This window comes from Ambystoma mexicanum, chromosome 3q (genome assembly GCF_040938575.1).
Source record: "Ambystoma mexicanum isolate Mex_15411 chromosome 3q, UKY_AmexF1_1, whole genome shotgun sequence".
Lineage (NCBI taxonomy): Eukaryota > Metazoa > Chordata > Amphibia > Caudata > Ambystomatidae > Ambystoma > Ambystoma mexicanum.
The window spans coordinates 468,224,710-468,244,586 of NC_090926.1; the positions used below are offsets into that span (position 1 = coordinate 468,224,710).

Here is a 19,877-nt window from a genome sequence, read left to right on the forward strand (position 1 = left end):
TTGGCCGCTGGAGGAGGAACTTTTGGTGGGAGCAGACGGTCAGACTCTGTCACAGGGATGCCCAACAGATGATCTTCTCAGCACTTAGTTGTGGAGGCTCGGCACAGGCTTTGTAACAGCGACAGTTGTCACCCGAAAGACTTTCTACGATCGTGCTGGAGTCTCTGTAGGCCCAGACAGATGCCCACAAGTTTGGAGCCAGAACCGTGCTTGACGGGACGATGCACCGCAGAAGTGCCAGAGGGCGCAGGGTATTTGGGTTTTGCAGGCCTGGAATGTCAAAGCATTTCGTGGAATGGCTCAAACTGCAGATGGCCTCAAGACTGGTTAGGCCCACCAGTCCAAGGGAGGAAGTAATCCAGTCTGGATCTTCCTTGTCTCACAGAAGCAGCGATCACTCGGTTGGCTTGGCGGTCGCTGGAGGTAGCTGCAGACATCCTCCTCCTTCGGATTGATCTTGTAGTGGTTGACTCCGGCTTCAGCATCAAGACCCTTGCCTTTTATGCAGGAACACAGCCAATCAGCATGCATGCAACATTCAAACTTTGGGTGGTGGCTGTCTCCAGGAGACAGCTAGGCACCCAGTCAGAACTGGATCCAAGCAGACATACTGGAGGACAAAGACCTGAGGAGTTTCGGTGTCCTCCTAGCTTCCTGTCCTCCCAGACACACTGGCACTTCTGGGCAGGCTTCCCAATGGGAGCAAGTCAAAGGAGTGAGCAGGACCCCCCCCACACACAGGTTAGCAGAGGAAGGCTCAAGAAAAGGGCAAGCCATTGTGAGTTGGTGATAAAAGAAGACTAGCACCATTTTAGATCACTGGTGACCCATTTGTCCATTACCGCAGCTGCGGCAGCAGCCTGTGTGTACAAATTAAAAAAGTCGGTAGAAAATATCGACTGCCACCAGCCACCCAAATAAACCTAGTGCTTTAACTAGAAAGTTACAGGAGAAGTTAGAAAAAGGGATACAATGTGCCCCCTCAACACTCCACATAAGGTGTGGTGTCCGTATCTCACAAAACAAAAGCATAGGTAGGACCAACAAAATACCTTTTCCTGGTAACATGATGTTATCACAGGAATTTAAAAGAAAACCAAAGAGGAACGCTCAAGGAGCTCCCAGCAACACTGCACAGAAGATGCTGTGTACTGCTCCAATAGTAAAATACAGATGCCTCAAAAAGATGGAGGAAAGCAGCCTCCCATCAAAGATAACTGAAAAGGGTGCTCAGAGTCCCAGAAAAAAGAATGAGTGAGGAAAAAGGTTCCCACTCAGTCCAGCAGAAGTGTTGGCGGGACTCGCTAAGTGTGGAGAATTACACACAAGATGGAAATTCTACCTAACTGCTGTCCAGTAAGCATTGGGAACCTTGAAATCCCAGACATGGGAGTGACATTTGGCTGCTGATGGAAAATATTTTCTTTTTGCTGCTTTCCCTCTGTAGACCTTTATGGCATCCACTTCGCCCTCCACCCCACACACACGTTTTGCTGCTGTTTTGACCAAGACCTGAGGCGATGAGTAAAGGCATGTTGCTACCTTCTTTAGCGCATCTGTTTTCTGGTAACTGATCCTATGGATATCACTGCATGGGGACTCTATCCTCCATTACGAAATTCATTGTACATTTTATACTGCTCAGATCACCTTGCAGTGAGGTGCTGTAGGGCTACTTTGTATCACTTTATCCTTTTTATTGTTTGTTTTAGTAACTTTATGGTTCCTTGCATGGTGTGTCTGTGATAGGTTGGTAGGAGTGGATATTTTTCTACCGTGTTTTTAAAAAAATTATTTTCCTTTACTTTTGCCTTTTACCAGATAATGCCTTTTAGAGCACTAACTATATACTCTAAAAAGAACATGCTACGAGATTTCGCCCTGCCCCTTGGCCATCTGGTCTTTTGACCGCCTTCCTGCCCTTCCGCCAGATTTCCCATATGTGGTAAGCTAAGCAATGGGTTTAGGACTGGATGTGGGGGCTGGGAATGTCTGGTCACAGTTCACGTCCTGACTGAATTGTCTGTTGCTGGGCAGATGTGGTGGCCGGCATCTGCCCATGATTGGCCAGCCCCTGTCATTTTGAATGGTGCAGGTACTTCCCATTGGTGGGGTCCGGGGCTAACCGCTGCTCAATTTAGGATACTATAGGCATACTTCAGAGTGTCATTTGAGCAGACTACTTTGAGGCACATCTTACTGAAAACCCACAACTTTTTCAACCATCCCGAGGAAGCCCTAATCCTGTGATCTCCAGAAAGCCTTCATCGATGCTGCAGCTTTTGGACCGGTAGGAACAACCAGTCCTGACCCCTGCTCGAGGATCCTGCGCTTGGAAACCTTCGGAAGTGTCCCAGTACCATCACTGCCAGCTTCCATCTGCGATGCCTCACTGCATATGTCTCCTTCCCAAGTTCGGACATGGGACTTTGCAGATCCTCAATTTATGGAACTACCTCTCCTACCCCACCCGACGCCCCTCTGCAGTTGCAGCTCTCAGCGTGAAGAGGGGCCTCACAGGACCAGCTCTGTTATTTCTGCCACTAGGGTCGACTTATACCATTTCATCTCGGTGCACCTCACTGGTTTCCGCCTGCATCGTGTACGAGGGGGCCAGCTGGGATAGAGATTGACATTGTATCATCCTTTTTTCATCGTGCCAGTGTGATCCAGCTGTCCAGTGCCAGAAATCATCTTGCCAGAGCACAGAACCACTGACTAGTGGACCTAAATCCTGACCCCTAATGTGACCTCTAGACCCCCTCCAATGGAACCAAGACATGAGCAAGGGGGTCCAGCGAATTCAGGAGTCTCTAAAGTGGTAACTGAGTGAATGGGTCCAAGGGGTGAGTTAACAGTCCTGTTTCTACCTCCTGCCTCTGTAGGGTTTAACAGGCGTATAGTCCCTGCCCTACCTCTGCCTTGCCTGATTGCGATTCCCTTTCTTTGTTCTTAACTTGACAAACTGCCTACTGGATTTGCCAACACTTATTCAACCTACTGTGATGCATCCCATCACCTCTCCCCAAAGAGTAGCACCCTTTCTGAGTAGGGTGGTGAGCCCACTACATTTCACATCCCCTATGGGACGAAGTAGGCCGGATCCCTCTGGAGGTGATTCAACTCTTAAGGGACAGGAAAACCCCAAAGAGGGACATGGGTCACTATTCTGACCCAAATCACTAAACCTTGTGATCTGTGGGTGTTACGGCATGCAATACCCTATGACCCATTTTGTAATGGTTGCTTCTGGCTCCAACCCTCCCATTCACCTCTCAGCTGTTGGACTGGAATCCGCCTCTGGGAGGCACGTCCGAACAAGAACCAGCTAGAGGAGCGGTTTTGAAAAAGCCTGCAGAGTTTAATTGAGCCGGAAGACTCTGAGGAGGGGTGGTCGTCGAAGGAGAATGCTAGAGTTGACGTATTGGGTCTTGGCGTACAGGAAGGCAGCGACACCCACCTGAAGAGTCTTAGTCCAGGGCGCGGAGAAGGAGAAACCTTGGAGCATCGAGGCCAGAGGAACTGCAGCTGCATGTCTGCACGAAGCAAGCGAGAAAGGAGAGACGACAGCAGGCGACGCAGATCTAGAGGATGTGTTGAGGATGCAGCTCAGACTGACTCCACCTTCCTCCCTAGAATCCCTGCTCAAGAGACAGTGGCACCAGGAAACTGGGAGGCAGGCAGAAGCTCTAATAAGAGGAGGCAAAACCCCTGAGTGAGGTAAGTGAAAGAGAACGACCCCAGGGCGGGGAGAGCAGCAAGAAACCCCGGAGTGGGGAGAAACATGAGAATCCCTGTTAGGATTTTATTTTTGTGTTTCTTTCCTTCCATAGACTAATATGGGACACCCTTTCTTTTTGCTTGTTTTGAACCCTGGCTTTCTGTTTTACATTCCTTACCTGTGTTGCTCATTCTTATGAGGAAACTGACTAGTCCCTAATACTATCAATACTGAGACTGTCTCTTTGTGAATTCTGTTATTGTTGTAATTGCACATGTCCTAATGGTGAAGTGCAGTTAGGATTGTGTGTATGTGTGTGTGTATGTATGTGTATGTATATGTATATGCAGTAGCAGCCCTGTAGTTATGCTTAAATTGCTCAACTCATAGAGCACTTTTTGGGCAGCTTATAACTTCATCCCCAACCCCCTGGACGAATCTTCACCAAGTAAATGTATATGGCCCCCTCAGAATGATTCTGCGAGGTCTGGTGTGGTTTCGTCAAGGGGGGGGCAAAGTTATAGGGGGGTGTTCCAAAATGTGTGGAAGTCCTCCTAGACGCAATGGAAAAACAAATTTGCTCACGCCTACAACCCAAACCGCTGGACGGATTTTCACCAAATTTGCAGTAGGAGCGGTGGCTTGGTCCCAAAAATTTTCTTGTGGAAATTTGGTGTAAAAATGGCCAAAAAGTAGGTCCACAAAAGTGATATCTGGGTCCGGTCCGTGGACTCACTTCCCTATTCGATCTGTGGACTCCCTCCTGGACCAATCGGGGTCCGGTGTGATGTCTGCAGACATCAAATGCGCCTGCTGATTGGACGGTGGAAAGCATGAGGTGCGTCATATTTTTAAACGGTCGCCATGTTTGATCCGCGGAGAGCCACTGCTGTCTGCGGATAGTGCAGTGGGGAAAGTCTGGAAAACCCATTTGGGTTTATTTGGTGGTCGAAAGAGGGGCTGGGGTGGGGCGGTGAAATAAAGATGATATGGGGCTGTTTTTCTAGGTGAAAAAAGTGCGTGCAGGTGCCGCCCAGTCCATGGACACTGCGGTAGTCTGGGGACATCGCTGCGAATGAACAGTTTGGAAAACACATTTGGGGTTATTTGATGGCTGAAGGAGGGTGTGGAAACAGTAGGGGAGATGTAAAAAGATGATATTGAGTTGTTTTTATAGGTGAAAACGGGGTTTACAGATGCCGCGGACATCATTTCAATTGCAGGGGGTTCAGGGCGAGTTTTTTTTATTTGAAGGTGCATTGTATGTACTTGTTAGATGGTTTAATTATATTGTGGTGGTTGTAGCCAGATTTTTGCGGCCATGCCCCCAAGAATGTGGCCACTGATCACACGCACGATAGTTGTGCATAGTAATTATAGCTAATGTATGGGGAGTATATACATTATTTGTAATATGGTGCAATGATATCATTGAACTGTATTTGCTATTTATGATTGTAGTATAATTGAGGATAGTGCTTATGGATTATGTATTTGTTTATACTTGGAATGTTTACTTAGTTGTATACAGTAATAAAGCTGGAATCTCTGGTTCTTTCTCAACAAAAAAAAACACAGAATACTTTGTTAAGCAGGATAGTTGACAATGTTTACTTGCATCCAATTTTACATATACATAAAAAATGTTGGCCCCTCAAACAGTATGTACAATGTTTGGTACAACATTAGTGTATCATACACTGTTGTACTGACACAGTGGGTCATTGGGGGGGGGGGAATAATCCATAGGGATTGAAAAAACCTTATTATAATTGTGTGTGTGTGTGATAGTATGTTTGTTTTGAAGTGTGTTGTGATTAAGGGAATGTTTAAAGTAGTTAGACACCTGTTGGCATATTCTAACTTCATTGTGCTACAGTTTAGTGAGTAAATTTGGGTTGAAAGAATATTAAGTAGGCATTTGTTAGATTTGCTTGTAACCTATGTTATGGCGGTGTCGTTCCATTCAAACCAACCACTTATTTTTAGACATATGCAGTACAGTGCCCTGAAGTGGTTGTGGCACCAGCGTGGTATATTATGCCTACTGTTAATGTTTTCTTGCCAAGAGATACTTGGCTGCGTGTAAAGCTAGTGAGTTTACAGTTATTTTTAGTACCATCTGCATTGTACCTCAGAAGCATTAGTATGAGATATTGACCATGTGAGTTTATTTGTATGCTGGAACGATTGTCTGAATTGCAAAAAGGGCATAATATGCCATGATTTGCATTCTGTAAAAGCTGGTGAAATGGAATGGATTCACAATTTGGTCTGGATACATATACAAATCATTCATTAGGGATGTGCTCTTGTGAAACATTGTTGCAGAGAGTGCGTGTATGTTTCCACATGTGTGAAATCTGAAAGATTTCATTCATGGGGATGTTTTTGGTTTCCAGTACTTGTAGTAAGTACATTAGGAATTATTGAGAATCTTCCTGTGTGTTTATGGTCAACTATTCCATTCCTGCACAGTGGTTCAATTCTTGCCTTATACCTAAGACAGTGTAAGGGCTGTCAGGATTATTTGTGGAATTTCTATGAAGGATGAGCATTTGCAAACACAACTGGTCCAAACCGTTTAACTGTTGTGAACAATTGGTGGCAATTGTAAGAGAAGATTGATTGTTATATTTGCATAGCAATGTACTCCAGTTGTGTTGCTGAATTTAACTGGACCAGAGAGTTGTCCCTCTGCATCGTTTGATGGGCCTGCAGAGTTTTTGGGAGAAGAGATATTTGTCTTGTCTTCTGATGGACGTGCAGTTGAGTGTTTAGTTGACAGTTTTGTGGTTGTATTATTTGCTGGAAAAGCAGCTGGTCATTGTTTCTTCAGCAGTATTGTTGGGAGATCTGTTATAGGTTCTGTTTGTATTCGTTTTCTTATTAAAGGTTTTCTTATTTGAGGTGCAGGGTACATATCTAGAAGGGGTTTACAGTGCACGTAGCCTGTTGTATTCCATGATGCAAGGTATATCAGTGTTGACTTTGTAGACCAATGAGTGTATGGAGACGTGAAAGTGCTACATAACTCGTACCCTCTTTAAAGACTGTGCTGCCAATGTCAATCAATGTGTGATCCAGGGTTAGACCTTGTGATTTTTGAACAGTGACCTCAGATGCAAGAGACAGAGAATTGTTCTCTGCTTACGTACATGTCTTTGAAAAGAAGGAAACGTGCTATTGTGCAGCCAATTTTGTTTTTAACTCCTGCAAGTTTGCCAAAGTGGATGTTGACACACTGTTGTCGTGGATATTTTTAGAAGCCAACAACTGTACCAATTGCTCCATTGACTAAACCTCGTTCTACGTCCAGGTTACGTTTTAGAATTACTCTGCGATTTAGACACACAGTTTACATTTTTTCCAATCCAGCTGTGTTTCTAAGCGATTTAGTTGTGCTGTTGCTTGTTGACACATAGGTAGTGTCATGCTGTGCACTTCTATTTTTTTCTGTGCAGCTGATATGCAGTATGGGTTGCATTTCTTGTTTTAACATTGTCTCGTTGAATTGACTACAGCTTGTAAGGGTTGGCATTAAGGACATGCATTTTATATTTTGTTAATTGTTACATGACATCAGGAGCAGTTGTGTTTTGCCCATATAGCTCATGGCTTCATCTATTTTTTTTAAGGGATAGTTCAATCAAAAATGTTATTGACTAAAAAGGCCCATCAAAAATGAATATAAAAAATATTTTTAAACAAAGTTCCTATGTAACGTTTTGAGCAAATGAGGCTCAAACTCGAAAAAGTCCATGCACTAGGAGGCATCCATTTTGTGTAATGGATGAGCCTCCTGTGCTTCTGTTAAGCTCTGACCTTGCAGCTCTAATGAAGCAAAAGCCAGCCAGATGTAATAAACAAAAGCTACCAGTAGGTGGCTTTTGCTTCATTATTGCCGTAGAGCAGAGAATGCAGGCAGGAAGGCTGCATGCGGGGAAGTGCTTATTTTTCTTTTTCATAACAAATCGCTGCAATTATAAATAAAACCGGGTTGTATTTATGACTGCAGCAACTTTCGCTTTGAGTCTCCCGGGAAACTGAGAGCGAAAGAAGCGGCATTTGTTGTATTTATAAATGCTGTGGTTTTCTTTCTAAGTTTCCCGGGCTCCCCTAGAAAACCACAGCAATTATAAATGCAACCACGTTGTATTTATGACTGCAGCAGCTTTCGCTTCGAGTCTCCCGGGCTCCTCTGGCCCGGGGGAGCCCAGGAGACTCTGAAGCCACCGCAATCATAAATACAACGTTGTATTTATAATTGCTGCGCCTTTGCTTGTAGGCAAGTCCAGGCAATTATGAATACGCACGGGAAACTAGAAAAGAAATTGGCAGCAATTATGAAAACTCTGCCGGCAAAGTATTTATAATTGCTCTGACTTTCATTTTTGTTTTCTGTGCTTCCCTGGGCTTGGGGAGCACCGAAAACATAAAATGAAAGTTAAGGCAGCCTCCTCTCCATGTTCAGCTCTGCTCTGGCTGCTGTAAGCAAAAGCTCCCAGTAGGGGGCTTTTGCTGCTTGATTAGTGCCGCAAGAGCAGAGCTTAACATGCAGAGGAGGCTGCTTCAAATCACCAAAATGGATGCCACCATGTAAACGCTTTGAGCCTCATTTGCTCAAAAGTTTACGTAGGAACTTTCTTTAAAAATATGTTTAATATATGTTTTTGATTATTGCCCATCTTTTAAGCCAATAATATTTTTGAGCATGCTATTCCTTTAAGGTGGATTTTGCATCTTTAGTAAGCTGGCCAGTTCTAATGCTTTTTAAAATGTCAGCATAGGAAAGGTCTGCAGACTGACGCATGTTTTGAGTTAGTTCTATGTAGTTATGTTATTTGGCATTTATATAGCGCCCTATATGTCATTGGTATGACCTCAAAGCGCTTGTAGGTTGGGGACCGTAGTCTGGTCAGTAAAGAGAGAAGGGAAGAATACAGTGCTTGGGTGCACTCTGTGTGCAGCCAGTGTGATTTGCGTGATGGTGGCTGCATCCTAACAGCAGGTGCAGTGGTAGTAAGCGATCAGTCAAATGTGTGCAGTCAGGTGGTTGTTCTCAGACTGCATTTTGGTGGCATTAGGCCTGTGTAGAATGTTTAAGTGTGCAGCTAGGCCGATTTATTTGTTGTGGTAAAGCTGTGTTCTAACAGGTTGTTGAGTTGTACATGGAGACTTGTTCATATGTGCGCAGCTAGGCCGAAATTGATTTAGGGGTATAGCTGTGCTCTATTGTTTGTTGGTTTAAAGTGGAGAGTGAGCATAGTGGTAGGAGAGGTGAGTGTCTGGAGTCTATGATGTACTCTTAGGAGCCTACTGTTCCTGGTTACCTTCTGGGTCTGAATGAGATGGCAGTGATAGTCCGCAAGTTTCACGTTAGTGGGACTCTGAGGTAGATTCACAGGTTCGACTGGAGTAAGTTAGGATTTTCACGATTGGGGGTCATTATTCTTAGGCTCAGCACTGTGTCAGAGAGCCCATTTTCCGGGTCCCTGGATATATTTTATGGTGGTTACAGGGTAGGTCTTGGCAGGATACTGGTTATCGGTCACGATATATCTTGCTGCAACATAGTTCTACTGAGGCAGTGGTGCGCAAGGACTGGCAGGACAGAGACATTGTAGAGCACAGTTGTTTGATGCATTGGGAGGGTTCCTAGCTTCGGTATGCAAGGTAGGGGGTGAATGGGTATGATCAACTTGATGGCATGAGAAGCTGCTTGGCCTGTTTAGTACTATCGGGAAGCGAAGAGTCGGTAGATACATATTCTAGAGTCTACAGGACAGTAAGGGTGCGAACTGTGGTCTCACAGTTGCTAAATTCCCCTTGATATGTTATTGGTCTGTTTCTGTGGTCCCTTTCCTCTCTATCCCTAGGAACACTTATTGGCCGACTGTTTACTTTCCAATTTAATGTAGTTGAACTCATGATTCAGTCTTGAGTGTGTCGAATGTGAGGAGGGAGTGAGTTCCACAGAGTTGGAGCCAGGGATGAGTAGACGGACCCTCCAATCCTGGTTGAATTGGAGGCTGGAATCCCTAGTATGAGGGCAGTGCTTGACCTTCGGGTGCGTGTTGGGTGGTAGGGTGTAATCTTCTCTTGTAGGTATGCTGGGCCGGTTTGTGCACTGCTCATGGGTAATGTATAGGATTTTGAAAGTGCCTCTTTGTCCAACAGGCAGCCAGTGAAGGGTGCTGAGATCAGGGGAGATGTGATACCTGTGTCCCACTGAAAGAAAGAGTCTGGCTGCAGCGTTTTGGGCTCTTTGGAGTTTAAGTTGGTATGCCGGTGTACTCGGATATAAGGACTTGGCATAGCCCAGTCTCGATATAACAGTGGGCATAATTTTGGCGAGTCTGTTGGGGTAGGTGAGGTAAGGCAAAATGCGTTTTAAGATCTTGAGGTGGTAGTGACAGGATTTTGATAGATGTATTGATCTGATGGGATAGGGATAAGCCCAAGTCCATAGTGCAGCCACGGTTTTTGACTAGTTCGGAAGTAGGTGGGGGTGCCAAGGGAGGAGGGTCATGGGAGTCATTGCGGGAGAAAGGCAGTGATGCCGATCACCATGATCTCAGTTTTATCAGGGTTCAGAAGGAGGTGGCTTCTTGTCCTCCATTGATCAATGTCTCTGAGGCAAGCTTCAGGTCGGGTCATGGAGTTGAGGCTTGTTTTGGGAATCGAATGATAATTTGGGTATAGTCAGCATAGTTGTAGCAGGTGAGGTTGTACGCGCCGATGATCCCTGGTAGAGTGGTCAGATAGAGGTTGAAAAGGAGACCAGAGAGGCGGGCACCTTGTGGTACTCCAGTGTTCACGGTGCAAGCAGTTGAGAGAAATGGGGAGAGGAAAGTGATTTGTTTCCTGTTTAGGAATGATGCAATCAATTTGAGTGCCGAGCCTCGGATTCCAAGGGAGTGCAGTCGGTCGAGGATGATAGAATGGTTAACGGTGTCAAAGGCAGCTGACAAATCGAGGAGAACCAACGCTGCACAGCCCTCCAAGTCCGCAGAGACCTTAAGATCATCTCAGATTGAGATCAGAGTGGTTTCTGTTCCATGGCAAGCCTGAAGCCTGATTGAGCGGTGTCAAGTAGGTTGTTGGATTCTACGAACAGTTGAGCTGAGAGTACGCAGCACGGTCAATGAATTTTGCCAGGAATCGGGTGTTGGAAATTGCCCTATAATTCTTTGGGTCAAGGGATGCCTTTTTTTAGAAGTGGTTTAACATGCGCTATTTTAAAGGCCTCAGGAAAGATGCCAGATGTGAAGAAGTAATTTATTATAGACCATGCTTGTTCTCCTGCACATGTGGAGGAGAATATTTCTTTCAGAAGAGGCTGCACGGGGATCCGGAGGGTCTGCTGTGGGATAGATCAAGGAACTAGTCTCTCGAGATGGGGTTGAAAGAGTCGAAAGATGGTATTGTGGCGGTCGGAGCAGCGGAGTTAGGAGACGCAGGGGGTGAGGGTAGAAAGTTTGGTATTAAGGGATGCATCCTGTCTGGAGATGTGTTGTAGAAATTAAGGGAGAGGGATTTGCAGAGCATTTGCATGGGAGTGGTCAGGGCAGAGGTGCAGGAGGGTTTCACAAATTCCTGTGGAGCTCTTTGCTGATGTTGTGACAGTTCAGGATTTGTTTATTGTAATGGCCCTTTTTGGCCTTTCGGATCTGGGATTTGTAATTACGGTGGTGGCGGGTGAACACAGATCTGCTAAAGGGGTTTTAGATGGTCGCCATTTGCGTTCAAGAGGGTTATTTTTGCTTTTGAAGGTCTTCAGATGGGTGAGTGAACCATTTGGGGGGAACGGTCCTTTGCGAGAGGCTGCAGGGGATGAGAGGCAGTAGTGATTCATTAAGCCAGGAGTTGAAGGATTCAATGGTTAATGGTCTATCTGAGTTCGGCGGTGCTGGGAGACGGTGTAGCAGGGCTTCAGCTAGATCAGGGAGTACCTTGACTTTGTTCCAGCATGTGCGGGCAGGGTGAGTCTTGGGTGGAGGGGGTGGAGTGCAGATAGCAAAAGGGATGGCCGAGTGGTCTGTCTAGATGAGCGGTCTGGGACTACATACAGAGACAAGATCATAGGAGCTGAAGATTGCATCAAGGGTATGACCTCCAGAGTGGGTTGGATGTGCGGTATGTTGGAAGACGTTGAATGCCTCTCGACTGTCGACCAGGGGTTGGGTCCGAGTTGTTTGGCACATCAAACCAGATATTGAAGTCCCCCATTAGTGTGAGTGTTGAGTGGTTTACCTGAATGGTAGCTAGTGAGTCAGAGATTGTTGGCAAAAAGTTTCTCATATCTGGGGGGGTCTATATATGAGTACGAAGCTGTGAATGAGTGTTGACAGTAGAGAGAATTTTACTAGAAGGGATTCACAGTTAGCATTGCATGGCTGGCTTTCGGTGAGTGGGATGGAGAAGTGAGATTTATAGAGGATCGCTATTCCGCCACCTCTGTAACGTCTGTTGTGGGAGATGAGCGAGTAGCCTGGGGGCAGGAACCTCGTGCGTGAGTGAAAATGTTGCCAGAGATTTCAATTTCCTATAGCGTGTTGCAGCATTGTGTGTTTCCTAATGTTTTGAAAATAGGTTGACCTTCTACTGGTGTTAACTGTAGGAGGTCTCCGAAAACAATAACGTGTTTTCATCCAAACAGTTCTTCGTAGTCAGGTTTTAGGACTTCTTGCATTCTAAGGTTAATTAAAGGCAACATGAGGTTGGACACCATGCTTACTTCACCTATTAGGAGCACTTTCATTTTTTCAGAATTTTGCGTACTTCAGTAGCAGCTTCTCCTAATAATTTGTAGTATTGTAATTAGTTTTTGTGTTCTACTGGGAGGAGCAGTAGTCGGCCTAAAGTTACACCTCCTATGTTGTAGGCAGATAAACCTGTGGGGGCTGTTAGAACAGCCAAAAGGTTGTTTGTTTGTAGAAATGTTCTGATTTTAATGACATTTTACCAGAACCATCTTCACCACATAAATACAGGTGCAGAGGTTTATAATTTTTACGGCTACAAGTTTTAGTTTCATGTTTAAAACCATGTTCAATTTTTTCAGTGACTTCTAGATAAATGCTGAGGTGTTCATCATTTAGCTGTGATTTTAGCACTGACAAATCTTCTTCAGATCGTTTAGATTGATGCATGGTATTTTCTACCTCAGTCATGGCTATTTCTACTTCATTTAAAATGAGTGGTTCTCTACGTGGTTCTTGGCTACTGTAAAGGAAGGTTGACTGCCCTCAGGAGTGTCTTTATCTAGTTGAGCTTGAATTTCTTCCTCCTCTTGGCGTTCATTGTCCATTTCGTTGTATTGTTTTAAATTGACATTTATTATACTGCTTTCATTTTCACCCTTTCCAGGCAGCCAAAGTACATCTCTGTGGGCAGGGGACGTTGCACCCGGCAGGTCTGAACTGCAGGGTTTTCATAGAAGCACCAGCAAAGTTGGCAACGGTGCCATTGCTTCCGTCTCCCCTATTCCCATGGGAATGGGGAACAACATTTTCCGACGCTTGACTTCCCAACCCGCCGGGACTTGTAATGTTCCGGTGGCATCGGGAAGTCATGCACCTGTAAAGTGTTAAGAATCCGGCGGCAACCCGCCAGTAGCATCGACTGGTTACCACCGGGCTCGTAATGAGGCCCATTCTCGCCTAATAATTCTTCTTCTTTTCTCTAAGGTTTAAAAAGTTGCAGCAGGGCCATGTTATCAAGTTCTCTATGTTGCAGAGATTTAAATGATAACCTTTTATGATTAGGCTGGGTTTCGTAAGTTTCACTAGGCTTGCTTCACAAGCTGAGACTGAATATTTGCCAGTTGTCTCATTTGGTGTGACATTGTTTTTGTAGGAGTAGTTTGGGGCTATGTCATACAGGCACATGTTTTCCAAAGCAGTACTTCTGTTTGGGTAGTGTGTGTCAATTACATTGTTTTTTTAAATGTCCTGGCTGTTGGGATCATTTGTGGCTATTGTTTCAATCTCTTGGTAGGATTTTAGTACTCTTTTTCGGAATGAAGCTGGACAATGTGTTCAGATTTGCCATATAAGGCTGTACATGTTAAATGATCTGCAGCTTCATAGCGCCCTCATTATCTATGGGGGAGTATTTTATATCGAAGCTGTAAACGTTTTGTGACAGTGTTTTGTCAGAGAGCTGTCATCCCTGAGGTCTTCTAGCTCAGTTTTGTCAGCTTTGTTGAGGTAGGCTGTGGCATATCCTGCAACTGCAGTGGAATTGTCTGCAATGTATTGTATGTCTGTTTGCATTCCACAAAAGGGCAATGATTGCATTGTAATCATTGATGTACTTGGATGCTTCGTCCCTTTTAATGTTGTGTGTTTTTTAGGGGATTTGCCTTTTACACTATGTCTAACAGAAGACATCAAACTATTTGCTTGTTCTTTTTTGCAAACTGGTCTAGGGAAGCCCAAACCGACTTTTGGTATAGTTTACCTTTTGTTTTTATATCTGTCAGCAGTATTTGCCACACTTATGTTTTTGGAAGCGTACGATTTGTGTACGTAGGTCAATATCTGTGGTTTCTGAAGGGATATCGTAGGTAATGTATTGTAGGTAATGTATTTTTTAATAAACTGTAAAGCAGTGGCATCACTGTCATGGCCAAATTTGGGGGCATCTTTTATCCACAAAAGCATGTGGATGTGTGGTGCTCCTCTAGATTGACATTGTTTCCTCCAAAAGAAGTGTTGTCCTTCCCAGAGCGGATGGCTAGTTTTATTTCAGATGAAGTGTAGCATTGCAATGAAGCGATGGTGAAAGTACATTGATACATTTACAGGGTCAAGAGAACAGAGTTCTCCTGGTGTATTTATATCAATTCCATCTTTCTTTTGGTTTGCAGTGCGTAAGAAGTCTTTCAAGTCATCCCATGGCCTACTCCGCACAACTTAAAGTAACAAACCATATGGGTGGGCCTAGGCTCCTTAGCATACAGCGTACATCAGCGTGACGTTTGAACCAGTATTCTTTTGTACCACGCATGTTTGCCAAGAGATTTGTGATACTTGACTGCAAATCTTAAACTTCATCTTTGTCATTTATTTTTTGAAGCAGTTTGGTAACGAATATGTTAACACAAATAGATCCTGTTTTTAATGTGTGCAACTCCATAACATAGAGTTGCTCATTCACTTTCGAACAGGAAGTGGAAAATATATTCTACGTTTATTCTGAATCTGGGGTCTTCACAATACATTTGTAAAGAGTAATATTCTGATGCACTAATTTGTGTGGACCTTTCATCGTGGACCTTTCATCATATCTTACTCCTTTGCTTGTAGGAAAGAGTAGAGGAAAAGAACGTGCTTCTACACTTTTTTCCCCATATGCTCATTGGGGATCCTTTGGCTCACGCATTTGATATGTTTTTAATGCATTTTCAATGGTGTCTTTGGAGTGTAATGGGTGAACTGTATACTGGTATAAAATGTTGGCTGCAGTAACAGGATCTACATGTTCAAATTGGCCAGTTGTTGGTGACTCTTGAATTATTTGGGTGGTTTCTTTTAAGTTTTCCTATATGTCTATATCTTTGTAGTATTCCTTGTTATTTTCCAGATATTCTAGGGCTTGTCTAACTTTGTTTAAATCGACTAGTTGATGCTAGATTGTTTTGTCTTTTGTTGGTCCACCATTAACTTGTACAATCAAAGATTGATCTATTGGCCATTGTACTCGTACAGTTTCTACATTTTCTTTAAGATCTAATGGCAAATATGCTACTTTGCCACAGATGCTCTTTAGTAACTCAGATGTCGGCAATTTGGCTGTTTTCGGTTGAAGGTGTATTTTACCTTAAAATGGGTATACTGTTTGAATTATAATACTCTCATGTAAGTTAAGTTGTTGGAGAGCCTTCGGAAGTGGGAATATTTCATTATTAGTGATGGCAAGTGATGGCATTTGGTTATTGTCGAGCTTTGCGTTGCAGTACGTGCCAAATGTTGAGGGGTCAGTTATTTTGTATTTATTTTCTGCAGAGATATAAAGCTAATTGGAATCATTGAGGTTCCTCATTGTCCTCTATTTTATAGGCCATATCTACTATTTTTGTGTTTTTATAAAAAGTTCTGCGACAAGACACATGCTTGGTCTGGTATTTCAGCAGATGTTCTGAAACATATATATTTCTTTGTTGTAGGTGTTTCTTAGGAGGTTGGTGTTTGTGAGGTTTTCGCTAATGTTTTTTGAAGTTACAAAATTTTCTAAGGCACCTTCAGTTTAAAAGTATTTACTTTTTATGTGCTCCATTTCTTGAAGGAGGAGTTTGGGTGTTCCATGTAGGAGAATGTTATTTAAATTTTGCAGTTCTAGCGCAGGGCTTTTTGCATACTATAGTCTATGCCCAAGATTCCGTATAGTGGAATGGTGTGTTGCTAACTATTTGATGTGAAAGGTGCTTTTGCAAGAAGTTCATAAAATGCAGGCAAATAAATGTCCTTGAAGTTCAATGTGGATGCGCACTGAACAAGAGTCTATGGTTTGTACATTTTTCATTTTACTTTTAGTTTCACATAGTGATTGAGGAATTGTTGTAAAGATTTAAAGGATTGTTGCCGTACGTTACACATTGAGCTGCATGTCCATTTGGTTTAAAAAAAAGTGTTCACTCATAATCACATATTCCGGGTACATTACAGACACCCTTGTTCTTTTAAAATTGATTCAACAGGTTATACAGTTAAAACATCTGGTGTCGCTGTTAGACTCGCTACATGACTTCTGTGATCATGAGGCTTTTGAATATTACAACCAAATAACGTTAACAAATAACTCCCCCACCCTCTCCCCTCATTCCCTCCCTAACCCCAACATGTATGGTTTCGATACTGTCCTTCCCGGTTAAATTCTGCATTTCCTCTTTCAAGGCCTTTCCCCCTGTTGTCTACTCCCCCATTGAACTCGCACCACCTGTACATTTTTTTTGCGCTGTTGGTTTATGAAAGTGACACTCTGTCCTTAACATACTTGTGGAAAAAGGGTGTCAGATCGTCAGAAACCTCTGGTATGTCCCGGCTCTCAACGCGCATACCTTCTCCATGGCAAGCACTCTCCAAATTTTTACCCACCACCAGGCCATTACAGGTCCCTCTACTGTTTTCCACCCTTGGGCTAACTTCATTCGTGCTGCCATCAGCAAATGTGTAATGAGAGCAGCGGTGGTGCCACTTGAAGCATAAACTCCCTCTACTTCCGCCCCCAGCAGAATCACAATTTGAGTCCGGTAATTGTGCCCCTGTGATCTCCTTTATGTGACCCAGAATCTCTTTCCAGTATGTTTTGGCTTTGGGGCATGTCCACCATTTGTGATATAGATCCCCTATTTCCCCACATTGCCTTCAGCATAAAGAGGGATAATTCATGTTCATCCCATGTAGGCAGTGGGGGACAAGTACCATCTATAGCAGATCTTATATGCTGTTTCTTTAATAGCCGTACTTTTGGATATTTTGCGTGCTCTCCTCCAGATTTGCTCCCATTCCTCTTCCGTAATAGGGATGCCAAAATCTCTTTCCCATCTATTCATATATGGGAGGTTGTCCCCCCCCCCGACTGTGCCCTATCCAGCAATCTATACAATCTTGATATTCCTTTAGCTGTCAGGCCTTCTCGAAGGGTGAATTCTAATCCCAGTGGTGCCCTTATGCCTGCTTCTCCAACCTCCCTCTGGGAGATACAATGTCTAATCTCTATATATTTATACCGCTCTTTCTCCTATACAGAATTTCTGCTTACATTCCTCAAAATGCAGGCGGCTCCCATTGTGGAAGAAGTCCCCCAATGTTGGGAGCCTTCACCCTATCCATGTGTCCCAAAATGCTCCTTTCTGCCCCAGAGTCGAAATCGGTGTTATGAGCCGTTGGAGTATAAGGCCCTAATCCCGGGGATATTTTGTTTCCATTTTTGTTTCCAAAAACCTTGGGGTCATCTTCCACTCCACACTCATTCTCTCCTCACATCTGTCTCTAAGAAGTCACACTACCAGCTGCACCTCCTCAAAGGTATTCTTCCTTGCCTCTCTTTCCACCAGAAGCTCACTGTCTCCAGAGCCCTGGTTCTCAATAGGCTGGACTATTGTAACAGCCTCTATCTAAATCTGCCTGCCTCTACTCTCCGCCCTCTGCAACTTATTCAGAACATAACTGCAAGACTTATCCTTGGCCTCAAGCCCAGGGATCATATCTCTCCAGGACGGAAATCTCTGCACTGGCTCCCAGTGGCTCCTCGGATCAAGTTCAAAACCCTCTGCATTGTCCACAAGGCTGCCTGGGGCCGCAAAACCTTCAACTCTCTTCCTAAATCTTCCCTCTCGAGCGCTTCGCTCATCCGCCTCTAACTCCCTCAGGGTCAGTCGCTTCTCCAAGCAACGAGTTGGTGGTAGATCTCTCTCCTCGGCAGGGGCCTCCCCCTGGAACAGCCTTCCTGCCTCCCTGAAACTTGGGGAGAACCATCTCTGGTTCCGGAAGCACCTCAAGACCTTCCTCTTTGCTTCTGCTTTCTCTCCCCCTGCTCCCTTGCTGAGTTCTTGACAGTAACTGCACTGGTCACCTGGTCACCCTTTCCATCCCGGGCCCTGGCCCCGCCAGATGCCCATCTGCACTGCCTCCCTGGCAACCCCTGCACTTGGGGACTGTTTTCTGTATCCCTGCAGTCCTCCTACCAGCACCTATCTCTGCACTTACCTTGCACTTGCCACCTGCTGGCCGTTTTTATTATTCTACGATCCCATGAACTGCACTTTTCCCCTCTCCTTTAGCCCTCGCACTTTTCTCTTTCTCCCTTCCCATGCACTTGCGTGTTCTGAATGATACCTGGCCTAGTAAGATCGTTGTCTGTTTTTCCCTTGTTCCCTCTCCCTTGCCTCGTCGCGCCTTCAAACACTTGTGTATAGGTGCGTTATAAATGCCATATCATTTCAATGCTTGATCCCATCCCGGTAATGTCTTGGTTGCTTCTAACAGTTGTCCCCTCGAGCTCCATTTCGCATGGCGTGTAATACTCTGTGGGATAGATGTGACCCTCCCTGTTCAATTTCACACCAACCCTTTTGTGTTTTATCTGCCGCCCACTTCAACATGGGCGCTATTTGCAGCACCAGGAAATATCGTTTCACATCAGGGACCCCCAACCCCCCGCGAGTGTTGGGTGCGGTAAGACTGTTCTATGAATCTTTGGTTTCTTCCTTTGCCATATAAAGGAGATTATTTCAGACTGTAAGGTTTTGATCATATGAGCTGGTATTTCCACCCGAAGTGAACCCACAACACACAGCAAGCGGGGCAGTGTTGTCATTTTAACTGCTGCAATACGGGCAAACCAGGAGAGTTCCTGGGCATCCCACCTATCGAGATCTACCACGAAGTGTTTCCACAAGGGGGTTATGTTTGCCCCATATAAATCTTTATACCCGCTCGTCAAGTGTATCTCCAAGTTCTCTATGCTCTCATCTTCCCAGATGACAGGGTATCCCGTGCTCAGTTTTATTATTTCTCCCTGGTCCTCGGTTATATTAAGGCCCTTAGACTTAGTGTAGTTTATGGTGAACACTGAGACTATAGCAAATTCTGTAGTCTCTTCATCACCCTGGGGAGCAAGAGTTTTGTATCTTTCAGGAATAACAATATGTCATCTGCGTATAATGCTATTTTCTGTGTCTCTTTTCCACTCACTACCCCCCGGATCCTCTGATGCTATCAAATTATGACCGGCAATGGTTCCATGGCCATGTCAAATATTAGGGGGACGGAGGACATCCCTTACGCATACCTCTTGGGATTCTGATCTGGCCTGAGGCTCCCCCATTAACCAGGAAGCTAATATCATCCTAGTAAACTCTGGGCCACATCCAAATGCTTCGAGGACTCTCCGCAGTTACCCCCAATCTAGGCAATCGAAAGCTTGTTGTGCATCCAATGCTACTATGGAGAATAGTTGCCCAGTTCTGGTCCCCTGGTCTATTATGCCTATTGCCTTCCTTACATTTTCCTGCGTACGTCTCCCGATGATGAATGCGGCTTGGTCTTCATGGATTATCCCCGGGAGGACCCTCACCAGTCTGCCTGCTAGGATAATGGCATAGATTTTTGCGTCACTGTTTTAGAAATTGGCACAATCTGTTGGG

The 19,877-nt window shown here is 44.6% G+C and overlaps 1 protein-coding gene across 4 annotated transcripts in view; it reads left to right on the plus strand.

The window, feature by feature from the left end:
• Nucleotides 1–19,877, plus strand: part of SRA1 (steroid receptor RNA activator 1) — a 246,957-nt gene that overhangs the window by 162,183 nt on the left and 64,897 nt on the right. The window lies entirely within an intron of this gene.